Here is a 14088-nt window from a genome sequence, read left to right on the forward strand (position 1 = left end):
GAATAATGTTTGGATGAATCTAGTGTGCTACAATGAACATATATCACACATTTGAGAATGGGCGATTTTTTTTGTTCCTATCTATAAAATAATATTTTAAAACATACACATTTCAAATCAGAAGTTGGTGAATTCACTGAAATATCTCTAGAGAACACTGGATGTTGGGGCTCACAGTGTGAAAACCACTGACTTCTTCCCCCATATTGGTTGTTCCTGATCTTCCCTTGTGTCCCTCATTTCACCCATTTGTATCCTTAGAAAATGATCTCATATTCTACTTCATCTTTATCTTCATTGTCAACCCTCAGGTAGCAATATATGATGGAAGGAGCATGTACTTTGGAATCAGACAGACCTGGCTGGAATCCTAACTCTGTCACTTATTAACAATGTGATCTTAGGCAATTTACTTAATCTCTCTCAACCTCAGGTATTCTCATCAGTACAATGAGTTATCCTTATCTTAACATGGCACAGTATTGTGATATCAAAAATTCATTGAGCATTTGTTCTGTGTATTAGTCAAGGTTTTCCAGAGAAGTAGAACCAAAGGTACACACACATATACACACACACACAATTTATTATAAAGAATTGGCTTACATGATTATGATGGCTAACAAGTCCAAAATCTGCAGTATGGATCAACTGGCAGGAAACTCAGGAGAGTCAATGTTCCAGTTTAAGTCCAAAGGCAGTCTGGTGGGGAATTCTCTCTTTCTCTGGGAGGCAGTCTTTTTGTTCTATTCAGGCCATCAGTTGATTGGATGAAGTTCATCTTTATTAGAGAGGGCAATCTGCTTTACCCTAAGTTTACTGATTTAAATGTTAATCTCATCCAAAAACACCCTCCCAGTTGACATATAAAATTAACCATCACTCTCTGTAAGCACTTTCTATGCATTAAGTGATAGCAAATAATGCCAGACATAAGGTGTCTTTAATAAATGGTAAGCGCTGTTATCAGCAACAACAGCATTATTATAATTTAGCACCTTTTCATCTTTCCGTCTGGGTGCTGAGAAAGTACCTTTCTTCTCTAAATTTAACCTTGCTCTCCTATGAATTATACCCAGTGCTTTCTCTGAATTATGGATGTCATACTCCTCCTACAAATGCTCCTGTCCCCAATTCTACATTTGTATCCTTTGGTTTGCCATTGACTTTTATCCCCAGCTTTTACATTTATAGGCATATGTCAGTTAACAATGGGGATACATTCTGGGAAATATGTCCTTAGGCAATTTTATTGTTGTGAGAATACTACAGAGTATACCTATACAAACCTAGATGTTGTATTGCCTACTATACACTTAGGCAATATGACGTTGCCTTTTGCTTCTAGGCTACAAACCTGTACAGCTTGTTACTGTACTGAATACTGCAGGCAGTTGTAACACAGTGGTGTTCGTGTATCTAAACATGTCTAAACACAGAAAAGGTGAACTAGAAATACTATGTAATGATCTCATGGGACCACCATTATATATGCAGTCTGCTGTAGACTGAAATGTCATGCAGAATATGACTGTATCTTACATACCAGAGTATAACCTTTGTTCATTTGTCCCCTTGTATGCATTATCCTAACGTGGAATTTCTCTGTTACTTAGGGCCAGCGTATTAGTTTACTAGGGCTACCATAACAAAATACAAACTTGGTGGCTTAAAGAACAGAAATTTATTATACTACAGTTTTGGAGACTAGAAGTACAAGATCAAGGTGTTGGCAGCTTTGATTTGGTAGGTTTGATTTCTTCTGAGGCCCATGAGGAAGAGTTTATTCCATGCCTTTCCCCTGTCTACCATCTGGTGGTTTGCTAGAAATCCTTGGCATTCTTTGACTTGCAGAAGCATCACGCTGATCTCTGTCTTCACATGGTGTTCTCCCTGTGTGCCTGTCTCTGTGTCCAGACTTCTTTCCTATTAATATAAGGACTCCAGTCATATTGGTGGAAGGTCCACTCTAGTGACCTCATTGGAATGTTATTACCTCTGTAAAGATTCTATCTCTAAATAAGGTCACATCCTTAGGTACTGGGGATTAGGACTCAGACATATCTTTTTTGGGGGAAACACAATTCAACCTATAGCAATCAATAACAGTCTTTAGGAGCAGAATGACATATGGAAGTAATTTGAAACCATAAAGTATAATACATGTAATTTATGAAACTTTTTTTTTTTTTTTTGAGACGGAGTTTCGCTCTTGTTACCCAGGCTGGAGTGCAATGGCACAATCTCGGCTCACCGCAACCTCCGCCTCCTGGGTTCAGGCAATTCTCCTGCCTCAGCCTCCCGAGTAGCTGGGATTACAGGCACGTGCCACCATGCCCAGCTAATTTTTTGTATTTTTAGTAGAGACGGGGTTTCACCATGTTGACCAGAATGGTCTTGATCTCTTGACCTCGTAATCCACCTGCCTCGGCCTCCCAAAGTGCTGGGATTACAGGCGTGAGCCACCGCGCCCAGCCCTATGAAACCTTTTAAAAGCTAAATGTACTTCATGTATAGTAGTCCATGAACAGCATGGAGCCATTGCAGAGGATGTTAAGTGACACCATATAGGAACAATCTAAGAGGGTCATAAGAAAAAGGACCTTTTACTCTTGAGAGGACTGAAGAATGACTTTCCATTTATGAAATTTTGGTACATGTCCACTAACAATAGGATGAAGGCCAAACGTTTGGAAGAATAATTTGATAATGGAAAATGTTGCATATGAAAACATTTTATTGAGGAGAATTAAATAATGTTTACTGGAAGCTTTAGGATGATCAACTTTAGGCCTCAGAAAAAGAGAAGAAACATTATTAAAGAATGGTCTCTGAACAGGTATAGACACCCTCACATTTGCATTGTGTTTACTATAGAATTGAAAAATGTTTTACCTCTTTTTTGGGGGGGTTTAATATTTCTGACCAGGGTAACAGCTAAGCAGCACCTTTTTGCAATCAGTGTCCTTATGTGGGCTATAAACATATTATGTTTGTGTAATTAATTAACTGAAACATTAATTTGTTCAATTTCTGCTCTGTCCCAGGCACTGAACAAAATGATGGAGATAGAAAGATAGATATCACATCTACATTGTCCTCAAGAACTGAGTCTTCTGAGGGAAAGAAATTAGCAAATTGTAATGGCAATTATGTTCCATGCCTCGTGCAGGGAATTCAGTAGTTAAAACACACACACACACACACACACACACACACACACAGCGCGGTGGCTCACGCCTGTAATCCCAGCACTTTGGGAGGCCAAGGCGGGCGGATCACGAGGTCAAGAGATGGAGACCATTCTGGCCATGGTGAAACCCGTCTCTACTAAAAATACAAAAATTAGCCGGGCGTGGTGGCACGCACCTGTGGTCCCAGCTACTTGGGAGGCTGAGGCGGAAGAATCGCTTGAACCTAGGCGGAGGTTGCAGTGAGCCAAGATTGCTCCACTGCACTTCAGCCTGGAGACAGAGTAAGACTCCGTCTCAGAAACACACACACACACACACACACGATCTATAAGGTGTTTCTTCTTGTGGACCTTATAGTCTAGGGTGCTTGGAAACATGGGGGATTGGTAGACAAGTAAATACGCATTTTGTGGTAAAGGCTCAGGTGGAAGAAGTACAGGATAGAATAGAGCACACTACAGGGAATTAACCTAGACTTCAGAGAGGCTCACACATACATAATTTATATATGACTATTTCCATGCATTTGAGGCTTCTTGAAAATAGAGGCTAAGTTTTATTTTAAGTAAGTTATCATTTTTTTTGGTGTGATGTGGCTGAACCAAAGAATGCCATGCCCAGTGATAGTAATAGGAGAATCTTTTGAAAAATTAAAAGATATCTAATAAGTCAATAGTTTCATTCAATAGGAGCTCCTGCAGAGTTCAAAAAGAAGAAAATCTGGCACATTTCCTTTAAAGTTCATTTTCCTAAACTGTGAATGGATGCAAGAGATTATAACATTTTGAGGCAGAAAAAAAATTCTGAAATGACTATAAAATTTTTCTCCAAATTATCATGCTTTCTGCTTTTAATGACCTGATTGCAAAGGTGAACATTTTGAATTCTTGAATTGCTTATTAGAATTGGTTAATGAATCAATTATCCATTATTGTGTGTTTTGCTATTGGAAAAATAGCAACTTAAGTGTTTTGCAGACCTTTACTTAGGTATATGTTGCTTTTACGAAAAAGAAGACATAAATATGAAGTAAAAGGGATTTAAAGCAAGGCTCTTGCAGTAGAGTTTTATTAATTCCTTGGTAAACCTTGAACCAATTGCTGTCTATGTTCTCTGCCTCTGTCTTGTTCCTCATCTCTGGGATTCACTGTGGGAATGGGGGATTGTTAATCTGGGGTTCTGACCAATCCTGCCTCTCTCAAGCTTTGCTATTGGTCTCCTTCCCAGTGATAGCAAGGCTTGAGGAAAATGAAAGTAGCTTTAGTATTGGTCCTCAAACTCAAGAACGGGATGAAACTTAAATCTTGAGTCACACAATATGTCTACATACATTCTCCTGCGCCCAAAAAGGCAAAATAAAGAAGATGCTAGCTTTACCTGTTAATTTGCAGTACTTTGCAGTTTGTTTTCTTGAGGGTTAAGTAATAACAGGGAAGAAAAAAAAAGGGTTAAAATGCCACCAAGAACATAATTCCATGTTTAGTTTGAAAATGGGAAATCAGCTGCCACTGGGAAGTCTGAATCCAATGCCATGATGTTCTTGGAATCCTTCTGAGAAATAATCATGCGTAGCCGTAAGGTAACAGCATAACAGAGCAAAGAATGTAAACAGATGAGGGTGAAGGAAAGATCACAACAGATGAGAAAAATTCCAGATGACTGATCATTTTATCTATTTGGATGATTTCAGACAGAATCCTAGAGACCAACTTTATTACAAGTGAATTTTGAAAATCACCAGCTTTGTCATTGTGAGGCAGCATCAGTTTCAGTATTATCCTTGGAGTATTAATTGTTACTCATCTTCATCTTAGAACATTTTGAGGTCACTTCTAGTCTCTATTTTACCAATGAACAAACAAGTAAAAATCCCCAAACTGCATCAGAAAGAATTACACAGTATTTTTTTTTTTTTTTAATTTGGGAAAAGTCGATTCAAGGCAGTAACTTACAAGCAAGTGCTAGAAAGGATTTAATAAATAGTGATTTTTTTGTACACATAGTGAGAGGTCATTAAATCATTTAGTTGTTAAAGGTCATAAAAAAGTCTAGCATGCACTTTGCCTATAGTGGTTCATGCCAGACAGGTTCCTGACTCTATAGCCCAGAGATTATCAAAGGATTTATGTCCCCAAAGAGAAATGTCATCTCTACCTTTCAATAAACACTTTAGCAGAGAAAAATCAAATGCCTTTAATTCCAAATGTTGAGTTAATTCCAGAAAGACAACCATGGCTCAGAAAAGATATGGCTATTTCTCTGTCAAAAGACAGAGAAACCCATTAGATAGTGTTTACTTTAGGTCCTATTGATGGTATCTGAACGAGCTAGGTAAACAAAGAGCTTCAAGAAGGGATTTTGAAGACTAGAAAAAGAGAGGAAATACCAAATAAATGGAATAATTATAAAACAAATACCAGCAAAGTTAAATCAATATATCATATGGGAGATATCCTCATATCACTCATGTAATGTCTATTTTGTTTCTATATTAGGCAGAAGAGAGGTGGAACTTGTTTTCCTTTTTCCCTCTCGGCTTTGAATGGACATGCTTGAAACTGTTTCTCTGCTTCTGTTCTCTAGAATGTGATTGTCTAACAGTAATAGTGATGAAATTTTGACAGTTGCACAAGTTTCTCTCTTTAAGCTTTAAAAATGCCAGCCAGTAACCCAGTGGCATTTCTACCGTAAAATCTTAAGGCCAATCCATTTCCCCTCTTCCTTATTTTCTTGGTTTCAAATATATTTTTATTGCCAATGGAAATAAAAATCTCTAATTAGAGAGCAATGGTATCCCTTGTCTTGTGAGCAAAGAGCTCCTAAATATGGACTCATACAGGATGCAGCAGTTTACAGTTTCTAGCCAGTTGTTCCAGCTACAGTTTCGTGTCTCTTATTGGTGGCATAATGCCTCGATAGAATAAAAATCAACCCCAAATCATGGAAAGGCACTCTGTGGATGCTTCTCTAAAGTAGATGGGCATCAACTATAAATCACAATGCTTTGTTTCTTCTGTTATCTTTCAAGATGGGTCAGGTTTTTTTTGGGGGGGGCAGGGGCATTGCTTATTATTGTTTCTTAAGTGCTTGAGTCTTTGAAATCCAAGTTATGTGAGTGAATTAGATACAGCTGTTAGAAGTGGCCTTTCATTGCCAATGGTACATGTTCCTTGATTTCTTTACAATACTATTGCCTTTACCACTTTTTATTTGAATTCATAGTAGTCCCAGAAGTGAAGTTCATTGATTCTGGAGGACAAGAAAAAACAAACAATTTACACAACTTATGGTGCATGTCACCAATCCTTAGATCTTCTCATGAGCTATGCATGTAATCTTAAATCACTTGCTCTAGCCAACCAGCTATTAACGTATTTAAAAGAGCTTAGATTATCAAAGTCACTGTAATTAAAATTTTGATTTCATCAGTTCTAGGAGTGAAAAATCAAATGTTTTGTATAACTTTCTAATATTAACACTGACAGTTGATTTCTATATGCTGTTGTTCTGAATAACTTTATTGAGATATAATTCATATTCAAAACAACTTACCTATTTAAAGCATAGAATTCAATAATTTTTTTCATATATTCAAAGAGTTGTCTATCACCATAATCAATTTTAGAACACTTTAGTCACTGTGAAAAGAAGCTCCATTCCTATTAGCAGTCATTCCTTATTCCAAATTACCCTGCTTGCCCTAGACAACTACAAATGTACTTTTCATCTGTGTAGATTTGCCTATTCTGGAAATTTTATGTAAATGAAACAAAGTGTTATTTTGTGGCTGGCTTATTTCACTTAGCATATATATATATATATATATATATATATTTGAGATAGAGGTTTTCTCTGTCACCAGGCTGGAATGCAGTGGGGTAATTTCGGCTCACTGCAACCTCCACCTCTTGGGTTCAAGTGATTTCCCTGTGTCAGCCTTCCGCGTAGCTTGGATTACAAGTATGTGCTACCACGCCCAGTTAGTATTTTGTATTTTAGTGGAGATGGGGTTTCACCATGTTGGCCAGGATGGTCTCGATCTCCTGACCTCATGATCCACCTGCCTCGGTCTCCTAAAGTGCTGGGATTATAGGCATGAGCCACCACACCCAGCCTTTACTTAGCATATATATATATATATATTTTTTTTTTTTTTTAAATATTCACCCCTGTTGTAGCATGTATCAGTGGTCATTCTTCTTTATTTTATTAGAGTCAGGGCCTTGCTCTGTTGTCCAGGTTGGAATGTACAGTGGCATGATCGTGGCTCACTGTAGCCTTGAAGTCATGGGCTAAAGCAATCCTCCTACCTCAGTCTTCTGAGTAGTTGAGACTACAGGCATGTGCCACCATGACTGGCTAGTTTATAATTTTTTGTAAAGACAGGATCTTACTATGTCGTCCAGGCTGGTCTCAAGCTCCTAGGCTCAAGTGATCCTACTGCCACAGCATCCTAAACTGCTGGGATTACAGGTGTGAGCCAAAGCACCTGGCTTGCATTATTCTTTTTATTGTTGAAATATTGCATATATTAGAATATATATTTTATTTATTCTTTCCCCAGTTGATAGATATTTTTGTTTTTCTTAATTTTTGTCTATCATAAATAGTGCAGCTATGAACATTTGTGTACATGTTTTTGTGCAGACATACATTTTCATTTCTTTTGGGCGTATACCTAGGTGTGGAATTGATGGGCCATGTGGTAACTTTATGTTTAATATTTTCAAATTGTTTTCCAAAGTGGCTGCATCATTTTAAATATCTATCACCATTGTCTGAGGGTTTCAGTTTCTCTACATGCTTGCAATACTTATTATTATCTTTATTATCTACTTTTAAAAATTACAGCCATCCTACTAGGTATGAAGTGGTATTTCATTGTGGGTTTTTTCTTTTCCTCACCAATGATTGTGGATTTTCTTGATGGTGTCTTTTTAAGCACAGAAGTATTTAATTTTGATAATTTTCAATTTATTTATTTTTTGTTATTGCTGCTTGTGCTTCTAGTGGTGTATCTAAGTGTATGCTACTTAAAATTAATTATAATATGGCAAATTGGATACACATGTGGGCTTTTGGGTCACAATTCTATTTTTAAAAATTCTAACTTCGCTCTTGACAAATTGAGCTTCCTCAACCCTAGTTTCTCAACTGTAAGATGGAGATATGACCAAGACCTCCCTCTTGAATTGTTGTGGACATCAGATGGAATAATGTGTGTGAAATACCTAAAATTATGCAGGTCTGTGGAAATGAATACTCTACTAATGTGAGCTATCAATTTTGTTATAATCCCAATAATAAACTCTCATGCTGTGAAAATTAAACCAAAGCCAAGGAGTTGATATGAAGAAGTATGTAAAAATGTACAGTCATAATGCTTTACAGACAACATTGAATTTGGCTCCCATGAACATCAGCAATAGTAGTCATGGTAGTTATTATCTCCAGCAGGAACTGCAGCTGAGAGATCTTAAGAGCTTTTTCCAAGGCTACATGGATGGGAAATAGTAGAGACAAGGTTACAAGCCAGGGCTGTGTTTCTTCTTAAAATATTTAGTTCAGTTTTTTTTTTTTCCAGTAACAGATTTGTTTTAGGCATTAGGCGACCAGGGATTTGTATTCTTCAAGGCGAAACATTACCTCTGACAACCATTTTGAGAAAGAAAAAGTGATTTTATAGAAAATTAATATTGATAGCATTACATGAAAATCATAGAGTTAAAATATATTTGGCCAGAAAATTTATGTTAGTAGTTACCCATAGCAATTAATGCATTATAATTATAGGTACCTTTTCTTTAATGAAAAAGAATTTCTTCCTTCCAAAGTTATGCATACTATTGTTAAACATTAGAGCATATAGAGAAGCAAAAAGAAAATATATTTTTTGATACTTTCTTAATATGCTTTGGTTCCTAATAATATTTATATTTTAGAAGCATCTTATGAAATGGGTAGATCGATTTTCTATTTAATGTTTGGATTCATTAGGCATGAAGTTAACAAATTAATTTACATTCGGGTACCTGTATGGTTGTAAATCCTGGACCTCCAGAAGATTTTTCAGTATTGGTTTATAATCTTTTGTTTAGCAGCAAATAATTAGTTCTGCAGAGCTTCTGAAATTAATCAACCACTTTAATGCTGTTTACTTATCTAAAGAAAGAAACAGAACTTCTACAAGTCCCTTGATAAAATTAAGCCTTGGGAACAATTACCTTAAACACACACATGGCTTATCTTTAGTAAGCATGTACTCTCTAAGGTTGATTAAGCTGACCAAGTGGTTATTGCTTATAAATTCACCATTTTATGGAGAAGTAGCAAACACTGCTGAATACCTTACAGAATCAGAGGAGGGGAAATTAGCAAATTGACCCCAATGTTGTGATTTTAAATTGAATTCTTGAAGCCTACAAGTTTTACACAGGACTTTTTGAAAGCTGGATGCTATCACTTTGTCAAGTCTTATTTTTATTATGATTCTTGAGAAAAATACATCTGACCAACACTGAATCTAAATTGGGTAAAATAATTGTGACATTCAAAACGTTATTTATGATTTTAGAAAAATATCCTTATAGACACTAGATGAGTTTTAGTCTCAAATCAACTTTCCCCATCATAGTTATTTATCAAAATTACTAAAGCAAAGTGGTAGAGCTGTGCTCTAGGAGTTTTGGATTTATGATCATAATCTCTTCTAATGAGTCCTCTCTTTCCTTTCCCTCCCTTCAACATTTTTTTTTTGTTTTTTGGTGAGGACTATCCAGATCACGTGGCCTACGTCAAATTCATGGCAAATACATTTGATGCTGAGAAAATTTCTAATGTATTCGAATTTGTCTACACAAACTAGTTTAATCTCTATTTACCTCCTCAAGTATTAGTTATTTCATACATAAAGGAAAAAGGCTATTAGTCTAAGTGTATTAACATGTCAGTATTTGGGATAAGTGTCATGCAACTAGTGGTTTGAATTTGGTATTTTATTTTATTGCGTTTTACTTTATTTGCCTAGTTAAATAAAAAGTAATGTTAAATACATGGAAGCATGGTTGTTTTCTACACTAAATATCATTTTGACTTGAAAAGATCTGATATCTGACCTTCATCTGAAGTTTTAGCAGATGAAAATGTCAGATGTCTATGTTGAATTAATAAAAGGCAAATGTCAAATGAAAAAATAATTATAAGGTTTAATTATATGACTTTAGGAGGGCATGTTGTATGAAAACCAAAGCTTTAATAGTTATTATAATTGGCAAGTTCTTTTCTTTGTAAGGAATTACAAGTCACTTTATATGAAAATTGGAAGTTTTGTCCCAAGAAATGAAATTTGCTAAATATAGTGACATCTTTGTGTGTGTGTGTATGTATGTGTATGTGCGTTTTAAAAATCAAGTGATAGGGCTTTTCCTTAATAAAATCTGAAATCTCTTATAGTTAAATGAACAGAACAGTATATCTAGGATGCTAGACTTTATTTTCAAAGTTAGTTTAAAACTTAAAAAATAGTAAAAATCCATATGCCTTATGGATCTCTGTCTGCTACCACATAATGAATGATTAATTTCTGTTAGAAATAGCCAGAACTAGGCCAAGTGTAGTGGCTCATGCCTGTAATTCCAGAACTTTGGGAAGCCAAGGCAGGAGGATCTCTTAATAACAGAATTTGCAACAATCCTGGGCCGGCTGGTGAGGCCGTGATCTACAAAAACAAACAAACAAGTGAAGGACAATAAGAAAGAAAGAAATAGCCAGGACTTTGAACAAAATTTCTAAGTAGACCAGTTGACAAGTCTATTGTCAATATGTAGTGGCTGGTTATGAGTGGAGGAGGATAAGATGAACTAGAGGTGAGATGAGAAGACAGCAGGGGTAAGAGAAAGGCAGAGCCAAGTTTATTGCTTTTTGGTTATTCCGGGTGTATCTGCTTTGTCTCATGAAAAACCTGGATGACCATTGATTTCTAGTGGAAGAAATGCTGAAGTGAAAGTCCTGACTGTGCATTTTAAAATTCTAGATTTGTTTAATATACTCAGGGTTTTTCAAAAGGAAGGGTGACTGGAATTTTGCACTAATTAATAGTGCATAAAGTGTCTAAGTATAGATGTCTGTTTATTTTTTATTTTTTTATTTCTAAGACTGGCCTGAAGTGGGCATGGAGAACTCCTTGATGGGACAGAATTTTCATTCAATTTTATTGGTTTAACCTCACAAAATAAAGTATTTTCTTAAGATGACTCTATAGTCATTGTTGGGCAAGTATGCTTAATGGATTTTAGTTATCATTATTTACCTTAAACCAAATATATATTTCAGGACACAACTATAGATTTATTGTAGTGAATCTTCCAGGAATACTAAGTGATATTAATAATTATAGATGGTGAACTTAAGTCTTTATATTACTGAATCTGCTTGATTTGGTGATGCTAGGCTATGACATTCTTGCTAATCCAAACAATGTGTCATGGTGTAACGTAACTTATGAAAATGGGCACAGATAACACAGGAAGCTTTTTATAAAAGCAGCCCACAAATTGTGTTTCCTTGAAATGAACTGGCCATTTAAGGGAATGATCACTGGGTTGTAGATATGGACCAAAAGAGTTATGTTTATATTTTTTAAAAGAGATTGAGGAGATTTATTTTTAAATTTAATGAAAATGACTTTTTTGTATGGTATTGACAGTGAATTTCTGTTCATTTGTAAACATAGTGTCATATTTTAATAATTTCAAACATATAGAAAACTCAGACTTTATTAATTAATAGTTGGAGCACATTTTCCTTTTTTACTAAATGTTGTACAGGTTCTTTTCTTTCCATCCACAGTGCCATTACTTTCATTCTAAGCCTTTCAGACATCTGGCAGTCAGTGATCTGCCACACTTGGCTCTTTCCAGCTGAGCTGATTGTTGAATTTTCAGAAAATTTGTGAGCTGATTGTTAGACATGGCCATTATTTAAATTATTTTAACTTATAATTAAGTAAATTATATTAAAACAAATGTATTAAAAAACTCAAAAGTTATCACTTCCTAATTATTTTACATTTTACTATTATCTATGCTATTAAGGTTATTTGTGTTCATTGTATTTGAAAGGTGGACTCTATTCTATTGTACTTTCATTGTAGTATATTCTAATATGCAACTGTGTATCTCTTCCTAACTCTGTGTTCACTGACTTTATATTTGGTTGGTTTAATATGGTGACGGTGAGAGTGTTCACACCACAGAAATTAGCAAATGCCGTACGTCAGTTTATGTTTTTGTTTTCGGGAGGGGGATTGTTAAATATTTGCCTGCACAACATCACCACATGCAGTCTGCTATCTTTTGTTCTTCCTGCTTTCAGGCTCTTCTCCCAGCTGTCTGTCTAGCACCACCCAGCAGACTTTTTTTTTCTTAAATAGGGAAAGCTGAGCATGGTTAAAGAATGAATGATATCAGAAGAATGTGGAAAAATCTAGGCTTGCCATTTAGTAGTCTAGGCAACTTTAGCATCTCTAAGCCTCCATTTTTTTTACCCTTAAAATTGGGCAATGATCCCTTTTTTTTCTATCGATTTAAGAAGATTTTCCAGTGAAAGCCACGACCTGCTCATGTTTATGAAGGGACTTTGGAAAGTGCTAAATATATGCTGTTTTTTTAATCATTAGTAAACACTACTTCACGTTTTCACTTCTTGGCTTTAGTTTACAAGGGCTCATAGTCTAAATTATATCATAAATTGATGTCCTAGATGATTTTACAGCCTAACTGCTACCTATATTTTCAACTTTCCTTTTGTTCTTTATGTTAGATACTGGGATAGTGTGCACAGATAGGTGTGCCATCGTTTTCTCAGATGATGCCCACTGAAGACCCTGCATGATCATGGCACTCATTTTCCTGCTGTATTCAGATTGGCCTCAACAATTTTCATTATTGCTCTCCAGGAAAAATTATGAATGAATCAGATTGGACAATGAAGACTAAACCTAATTATCACTCTTTATTAAAGAAAGTTCTTGTTAAAACGCAGATATTGCAAATTAAGAGAAAAATATGACATAGTAAATTATAGTCACTCATTAATATCTTAGTAAGAAATAGTTAATGAAGTCACTTAACCTTGAAGCCCTAATTCAGTTAAGTTTCAATGAAGGATGAGTTATAGAGATATTGGGAACCCAGGGCAGGAGCCTACTGAAGAAGTTTCAGACCAAGGAAGTATAAAGAAGGACCTGGACCATTAGGGTGGGACCATTGAGGTTGGACATGAGGGCCACCTGTAAAGTTTTGCCCCAGAACAATGTCAAAATGTTTGCATTTGGCATAGTACTTTCTCTTTTTGTTTGAATGGCTTTGCTAGAATATATTTTCTATTATGGATTTATCTTGCTTCTCAGATATTGCTAAGACACTCCCTTTTGATTTTTGGTGGTTTAAAATGCATTTTGGTACATTACCAAATAAGGTCTGAATTATGCCAAATTTTAGAATTCTCCAGAGAAAAGAAAGATGCTGAGGGAAAAAGGATAGGTTTGGTACTCACTAAATCCAAGTTCAATTCCTTTTTTAATAAACATAAAATTTTACCTGAGAGAGCTATCATGTTCTCTAATTTTATTTAGAAATTTCTCTTTGTATATGATTGATTTCATAATCCTCCTCTGCCCCCTCTTCCCCTTTCTTCTTTCTAGATTTTCCAATCTTTATACAGATTATTCTGCCTTATGCTCAATAGTTAGATACAATATTTGTAAAAATCACTAGGGTATACTGCATAGTGATTTCCCATGGCAACTTTACTAGTTTCCATTATAAATTATTATTCATTGGTGCCTAGAGGTCAGATGAGTGTAGCTGCTATGGAGTATGAAGGCAAAACATAA

The 14088-nt window shown here is 35.6% G+C and overlaps 1 protein-coding gene across 2 annotated transcripts in view; it reads left to right on the forward strand.

Moving 5' to 3' along the window:
* Positions 1-14088, forward strand: part of CFTR (CF transmembrane conductance regulator) — a 181379-nt gene that overhangs the window by 9678 nt on the left and 157613 nt on the right. The gene's annotated exons all lie outside the window — the stretch shown is intronic.

The sequence above is a fragment of the Callithrix jacchus genome, chromosome 11 (assembly GCF_049354715.1).
Source record: "Callithrix jacchus isolate 240 chromosome 11, calJac240_pri, whole genome shotgun sequence".
Classification (NCBI taxonomy): domain Eukaryota; kingdom Metazoa; phylum Chordata; class Mammalia; order Primates; family Cebidae; genus Callithrix; species Callithrix jacchus.